Genomic DNA, 8,831 nt, shown 5'->3' on the forward strand with positions numbered 1-8,831 from the left:
GATAAGGTGCTTTCGCGATCGGGTTGGCATTAGGTACAAGGTCGATATGAAACTCAACTTGACGAACTGGAGGCAAACCAGGCAGTTCATCAGGAAACACCTCTGGATAATCCCGAACAATCGGAATATCCTGAATACTCTTGCGCTTGACTTTCTCCTCGGTGACATGTGCTAGAAAAGCAACATATCCTTTTCTCAAATATCTCTGGGCCTTTGTACATGACATAAGCTTCAATCCACCTGAAGGTTTCTCACCACGAACCTCCAAAACATCGCCAGACGGAAGAGGAATACGAACAATCTTATCAAAACAAACCACCTCAGCGTGGTGTTTAGTTAACCAATCCATTCCAACGATAATGTCGAAGCTTCCAAGTTGCATTGGCGTGAGGTCGATAGGGAAGAGGTGGTTATCAAGGTTCAACTGACAATTACGAATAACAGAATCGAGAACAAGAGGTTTACCAGTAGCAACTTCGACAGACAAGGGTTTCCTCAATTTAGTTCTAGGTATTGCAAGCAAAGGCTCAAAAGATAATGAAACAAAACTTCGATCGGCACCTGAATCAAAAAGAATAGATGCAGGTTGATTGTTAACAAGAAACGTACCATTGACAACCTCGTTGTCAGCCCTCGCTTCGTTTGCATTCAAGTTGTAAGCTCGCCCTCGAGCAGGATTCACATTGGTGTTGACGTTCACATTCGGGTTCGCATTAGCATTTGCCAGCCTCGGACAGTTGTTGCGGAAGTGGCCAAACTCTCCACAATTAAAACATGAACCTGGTGGGAATCCAGCAGCATTCCCTTGTGCTGGAGCTTGAACCTGGGCGACCTGATTTTGTCCTGAACGACAAACATTGGCTAAATGCCCAAGCCTACCACACGTAGCACACTGTTTACAGGCTTGCTGGGCAACATGGTGACCATTACATCGAGTGCAGTGAGGTGCGGTACCAGCATATGCCTTTTTCGCAGGAGGTTGAGCCGGTGTGTTCTGTTCAGCCTGTGCCGTGACAGCAAAGTTCTGAGCACCCTTTCGCTTCCTTGATTTCTTCGACGACTCACCTTCTTTACCCTTACCCTTCTTCTTGTCTTTCGCAGAATCAGATGATTTCTTCTTATCACTCTTGCGAGTGAGTTTACCCTTTCTGACCTGGGATTCAGTTAGGGTAGCAGACAATTCGATTGCTTGGCGAAGGGTAGTAGGATTAACAGCAGTCACAATATCCATCATAGAATCGGGTAGACCATCGATGTATCTTTCGATTGCTTTCTCTGGTGGGGTAACCATGGTGGGACACAATAGACTGAGTTCCTCAAAGCGATCCGTGTACGCACGGTGCTCAGCCCCATCTTGTTTTAAATCGTCGAACTCTCGCTCCAAAGTTCGAATTTCGTGACGGGGACAGAACTCTCTCATCATGAGAGCCCGAAGCTCATCCCACGTTTGTGCCAACGCCACTTCGGCACCCCTATCGCGCATAATACCATTCCACCAGGTAAGCGCTCGCTTCTCAAACACGCTGGTAGCAAATTCAACCTTACGTGCATTCGGACACTGCACATGCCTGAATGTATTCTCAATACTCTCGAACCACTGTAGGAGCGCAGTTGCTCCTTGCGACCCAGAAAACTTAAGAGGCTTAGCAGAATTGAAGTTCTTGAAATTACACTGCGCATTGTTGTGGTTATTATTGTTATTGTTGTATATCTCATGAACTTGAGTTACAACACCGGGAAGCACAGCAGCCACTTGCTGAGAGACTAGGGCTGCGATTTCTTCAATGGTGAAGGATTGTGCTTCACGTCGTGGAGGCATTGTCTAACAAGGAAATATGAGAAACGAGTAAGGTTGATAATTAGGAAGAGCAAAAGATGAATCGACAAAACACAAGGAAGGCGATCATTTGTTTGTTACCTCGAACAAACAAACGACACGCAATGACTAATCAAAGTAAATGAATCGAAATAATGCATCGCGAAGACATGCTCGCCTATAAGTGAACACTCACCCCAAGAGTTCCCAGGTAAGAGTGACTGGTCCGATTATGTGGATTTGTACGAACACTCTAGCCTTAGACAGAAAACTCAGGGTACAGGCATTCACTCTTCCAGTTTGCACGTGTTCACATTATTTCAACCCAGACTTTGACGAGATTTTGAAAATTCAAAAGGCACTACGCCAAATATGAATCAAACTGGAAGGGTTCAAAACCTAGTAATCAATCATCCTAGAATGGATGATTAATTTTCGAAGCAGATTCGGATTTGTGTTCTCGTTGTGGTTATCACCTAAGGATAGGTGACGGTATTGTTTTAAAATCTAAACACAAGTAAACTTGTGTTAGGGTCCTAAAGTTATAGTCTAGGTCAAAGCATTACTAATAACCTAATTCCCTATAACCATTGGCTCTGATACCAACTTTTCTGTCACACCCCGACCACGTAGGACAACAAACCGTGGCGGAAACGTCGGGGAGTGTTGCAACAGAATAATTGTTTCACAACCATGGATTCAAAAATAGTTTCGTTTTATTGATAATATCAAACATTACATTGTCTTAACATAAAACAAACAAGTTTCTTATCAACTATCATAGTTTTAAAGTCACTAAGGCCTCGTCCAGGTCCTACGTGACGCATGCATCCTAGAAAATCACATCATTCAACCACACCTGAAACATATGTAAAAACAAAGTCAGCAAAGAAATTGCTGGCGAGTACATAGGTTTTATAAGAGTATTGGAATCATGGCTTGTTTGTATGGTGCAATACTTTATTAGACTACAAGAGTCGAAATACAAACCTCGTTTTGAAAAGTGTATTGCAACATAGTTAACTAACTCAAATCAAGTTGGTTAAGTTTATAAAATCTCGTAGCCATAATTCTTAACCCCAAAACATTTTGTTTTTAGAAAAACATCTTGTAAAACATCATTGTGCGACATCGTTTTAAATATCGTTACCCAAGTGAACTAAATAACGCCACGGTATGTAATATGATGAAAACACTTATATATAAGAAGTACCAGCGGCGTATCTACCATGTTTTCAACATATTACCCCCGTCTCGTTATCTAAACACTTAACCAAAAACCAGTCGTTTATCGAAATCGTTTAACATCGTTTCCAAATCGTTTACTCGTTTCCAAATCGTTTACTCGTTTCCAAATCGTTTACTCGTTTCCAAGTCGTTTACTCGTTTCCAAATTGTTTACTCGTTTCCAAATCTTTTACTCGTTTCCAAATCGTGTTCGTTTTTAAATAGTGAAACTACTTTTGGTCGTCTCGTTAACAACATTCAAACCTTCGTGACTCGTCTAACTCGTTTCTCGTTTCGTATTAACAAACCACCAAAGGGTAAGTTAACAATCATCAGATTCAGTCGTTACCCACAACCCCCACACATAACTATGGGTGCAGTGCAATAACGGGATTTGTCAGATCCTATGGTACCATAACCTAATACTGGTCGGCTTGATCAATGCTAATGAATGTCATTCGTTATGTAATTACAACCAACAAGTCGTGTACACCTTATCGAAATCGTTATTAGTTTAGTAAAATCGTTATAATCGTTTTTGAAACCATCGTTTTAAACTTTGAAAACATTTGATACATATGAATCACCCCAAAACGTTTAAAACAGTAAAATAGGGGAACTATGTACTCACATGTAGTGCAAAGTATCCTTGATCAAATAGAACTTCAACAAACTCGAGCAAACCAGAGAAATCAAGTAGCCCCTAGTAATCGAACCACTAGTCAAACAATAGACGCCTAAATCGGAAGATCGGACAGAATGAGGTCTTGTGAACCAAATGAGTGTTGGAACTCATGTGATATGGTTTAACAAAGCCTACATCCTAAATTGGAACCTAACCTAAGTGCTTTCGACCCATTGCGACCCATTAAGGTGGCTTACGCTACTTTAATGCGTCGTGCGCGCAAAAGCGCGTTCGAGGCGTCTAACTAGTCCTATGACGAGTATTATATGCCCATACATGTTTAATTATGTTACATAATCAGTTACGTGTCAAAAATTTAAGTTACATATGCTTAATTACCAATTATGTATAAAAAGGGTATTTTGGTAATTTACCAAGGGCACATAAACTACTTATCATGCGACTAATCAAACCTAAGTGACCACAGGGTATAACCCCGGAAGGTTATTCCCTATGCTACTATGGTCACAACACATGTTTGGTTGAATCCTAATGATCGACCAAACGGGTCGTGTTCGAAAGTCTAAGCGGGTGTTTAGTCCGCTTGACTTACGACTCTACATAAGCACAAAACTAACAAGTGACGAGCTAAACATGTCGAAACATGTTTAGTTAAGTTAGAAAACAGGTTTGGTATCAAAACAAACGGTTTTGATACCTACAAGTAGCTTGGTTACAAAATACGCAAGAAAACGCATTCTGGCCGAAGCTATGACTCGTCACTGAGCCTAGATAATGTGGTAATCAGTAGGTATAGTCACTAGGGACTATAACCATCGTGATTACGCTCACGTTATGAAGTTCAAACGAACTTCGCGTTGACCATAAACTGGTCAAAGCAGAAAGTCAAACACAGTTTGACTTTAACGCTAAAACAAATGAAAAACGCGAAAGAATACTTACAGAAGGTCCCCGCAAGATTGAACTTCCGAGTATTCTCAGGTATGAAGTGCTAAAACACCCCAACTTAGAGAACAAACTCAGAATTCAAGTGGGGAGAAATGAAATTGGGTTGGGTATTTATAGGAAATCCACAACCGTTAGGATCGTTTCTTGTTCCCCAAGCGTTTAATCTCGGCCCTACACTTGTACCCACTGATTTGGAATACTATGGGCATCCAAAACCAGCCCATAGATTGCTCAAACCATGTGCAAAACAATGGGGAACAGCTGGGTTTTAAAAATAAAGTTTGCTGATCTGGGGAGGCTTTACGGACCGTAAGCACATACCCATACGGTCCGTAAGGGACCTGCAGACCAGCACTTTCATAAAATGACAGTTTAGCCCCTGAACTTGCAAAACTTGCATTTCGGCTCATTTTTGACACGTTTAAGCCCCATTAACCTCATTTCAAGGCTCTAAAATGAAGTTAAAGTATAGGGAACTCAAAACATGCTCAAAAATATCTCGGATGTCGGTTCGTTTGGTCGTACGGTTGCGTTGTTCGGTTAATTACGACAGGAGTCGTAACGAACGCAAAAACGGTCCAAATTGCGCGACGAATGGATTTTTATTATGCCAAACATTAAAACATAATATTTTAATGCTTACATAAATTTTTGGATGTCCGGATGTATTCAGAACGTAAGATATGCGCGAAAATGCAAACTTGTGCACTTTTTGACGCTTTTAGTCCCCATTGATCAATAAAGTTTATTTTAGCATACCGAACCCCTCAAAGCCTATTTCTAAGCTATGTAAAGGTTATTTAGGGTATGTTTAACTTATGATCAAGTTCCGGAGTGTTCGTTACTATACGAATCGGTATAGTTTCGAAGTTTGACACATTTAGTCCCTGTGATCGAACAAACTTGTTTTTCGACACACCAAACCATCCAAAACTTATTTCTAAGATATGTGGAGGTTATTTAAGGTATGTTAAGCCTATTTCACTATTCCGGAGCATTTGTTGCATTAAACTGGTTATATTTACGCATTAGTGCGCGTATAACCTTCCAGAAAGCGATTTAGAGCTTGAAATTGGAATCGAATCGAATTGTAAAATTACCAAACACAAATACACACAAAACACATATAATAACACCAAAGCATATTGCTTTATTAATAATCAACATTGTTTTGTTTTATCGTACGGAGATTACAGAGCACAGTTGTCACAACTTCGGTCCCCCATCTATTATTAAGTTAGATTTTTCCGTGATTTCAACTAAGTTTCTTGTTTTAACTAGACTTATGACTAACTAGGTTAATATTCCTAGTTAGTTTATTTTTGTTTATTTTACACTTTATAATTTCAATATAAAGTTTTATATTTTCAGGGTGTTACAAGTCCACCCCCTTAAAAAGGGTTTCGTCCCCGAAACCTTCTTTATGTAGTCCTTTGGTTTGGACCTAACCATCCCAGTTTCGTTTTCAAGGCATTCTTTCTTTTACCCAAAAGCTATCCTTTGCCTTGACGCATGCGTCTTTTACGTGTAAATCCTCACGGACCGTAACTTGTGTCTCGCATTTCTTATCTTGTCGCCTATTTGTCCCGATTACCACTTGATTACCCAATAGTATGAGTTTGCCAATATGCTTATTCCATACTGCTCTACATTGACAAGTGTTTTATATAATTCACGACACTATTTTGACTTTTGATGATCTTATCAGCTAGACTAGCTAGTTACTGTCCCCTCATGTCCCGTTAATTTTGAGTATATCCCTTTGCTATATTCGGACTTACGTGAGTTTATGATCTCCTATTCGGTAACTCACGCTACTATATGATTATATTCCACATCACTCTTTGTGACCATGACCGCATCGCATCATGTCATGTTTAAGTTTTTCATAAACTTTTCATTTTCAAAATCTTCTTTCTAACGTATCGCATCATGTCTTACACCTATCGGTGTTAAGACCTATATCCTTTATTATTAACTATTTCCTAATTTGTCTCATAATATTCATATCCGTTAAACGTTGTCTCTTACTAAAACTGAATTTTAGTTTAACGTTTATCTATTCAACTTATGTCAATAACTCATATCTAGGAGTCGACGGCAAGAACTTATTCTTTTCTGTTTTCATATTACGCGGGGAATCATAACTGGTTCCCACGCTTTATATTATCGACCCGTGGGTTCCTTCACTTAGCCTCGTAGGATATTTTATTAGATCTTCACCCCCCCCCCTCTTTTTTTTTCCTAAGGTGGGACCTGTTAGTTTGTTTCTGTGTATTTGTGACCCAAGGGTCATTTTGGTCCCGTAGACCTTTATATTGTTTATAACCCGAAAGTTATAGTGATCCCGTAGATCACCTTCTACTCGTGTCCTTATTTAATTAATTATATATATATACATATGGCGTCAGGGCACCCCCTTTTACGTTTTGAATAATTTATATATATATATATATATATATATATTATTTACTTTTTTATTTTTTTATTTTATTATTTTTTTTTGAAATCCATTTGACCTTAACCGAAGTCTAAGGCTACACTCATTTTCTTTCGGATTATCTTTCCGACTCTATGACTTCTTACATCGTTTTCACGACTGTTTATCCCACTCGTTCCGTTATTTGGTTTATGCCCCTACTCCTTTTCAACCCGTTACCCGGGTTCTTTATCATCATGTTTTAATGTGACAACTCGAACTTTAGACTTACTGTGATGTAACGTTACGTGCTTACGAGAACTGAATTATGTGTTGGATTTAATGAATGCTATGTTATGAATGTGCATTATGTGTGTATATATGTTATGAACGGCCCAAAACGCACAACACCCACTTGATTTCACAAACCCACTCGGTCCATATGGTTGGACTCGAGACCTTGAGGTAGCCCATGTGGGGTTTCGGCCCACTTCCCTTCATACGTATACATACCCACATGTCATTAGGGTTTTAGTTTTCAGAAATCTTGCAATCAAGAACACACACACTCTCTTTCTCTCGACCGGAACCAAGGGCAGCCTCACCTTCACCACTTTCCTCTACTTGTAACCGGTTAGTGTTTAATGTATTATTGTTTGGTGTGTGATATAATAGCCTCGCATGATAATATAGGGTTTTGCCACATGTTGATTGTGTTCTTGTTAATCGACTTCGGTGAATGGTGATCATGATTACATACGAAATAGGTTGCATGAGTGATTTGTTATTTGGTCCGAATTGATGTTTGTAATCGGCTGTGATGATTCTATTTGCACATGTGTTTTAAGTGGCATGTTAGTATGAGGATACGGTTCATAAGTTAATGATGTTTATAGACTGATTACTGATTGAATTGCCGAGATGATGTTCTGAATGATGGAGATGAACACGTATGAATATGTTTTGAACGGGATATTGAATTGATGATTTCTATGATTGATCTATTTCCGAAACTGTTTGATCTGTTTGCTAATTTTGCGGAATAAACGTTGCTGATAATTAAGGAAATTATGGAAAACTGTTACACATCTGGTTGCGACTCGGATTGCGAGTCGGTACACCACTCGAGACCACAACAGCATGAACCGAAACCATGGTTGCGAGTCCAGTTGCGACTCGTAACCAGGCCATGACAAGCCGAGACCGGGGTTGCGAGTCCCGTTACGACTCGTAACCGGACCTTGCCAACTCGAAACCCTCAGTTGCGACTCGTAATCTCTGTTGCGACTCGAGACCATTTACATGCACACTGTTTTGGGCCTACATTGTCACGGGCCCAATCAATTGGGCCAAATAACTGGATTTATGCGATTGACTGCTAATTGGACTTATGACTGATTGTTATTGGACTGCTTATATTATTTGGGCCGAGACCTTTATGATTGGACTTGTATAATTGGGCCGGGTTATGATTGGGCCGAACACTTAGATTGTTTATCCAATTGCTGATACGTGTACGTGGTTGCCAAGACTATATGTGATGCTATATACGTGCTATATACGAACCTGACTTGTATAATAACCATGATAGGACGTGGTTGACCACTTACTAGCTTAACTGTACTCTTTGTGTATCTGCCGAGCAAACCAAGGTGAGTTCACACAGCCAAGGCATGGGATTCCCGGGTTGGGAATTGGGTTGGATATGTTATTGTTATAAGAGTTACTCGTACTTACGCATTCTCTAGACTATAGACCATCGTCCTCAGGTTAGT

The sequence above is a fragment of the Helianthus annuus genome, chromosome 11 (genome assembly GCF_002127325.2).
Source record: "Helianthus annuus cultivar XRQ/B chromosome 11, HanXRQr2.0-SUNRISE, whole genome shotgun sequence".
Classification (NCBI taxonomy): Eukaryota; Viridiplantae; Streptophyta; class Magnoliopsida; order Asterales; family Asteraceae; genus Helianthus; species Helianthus annuus.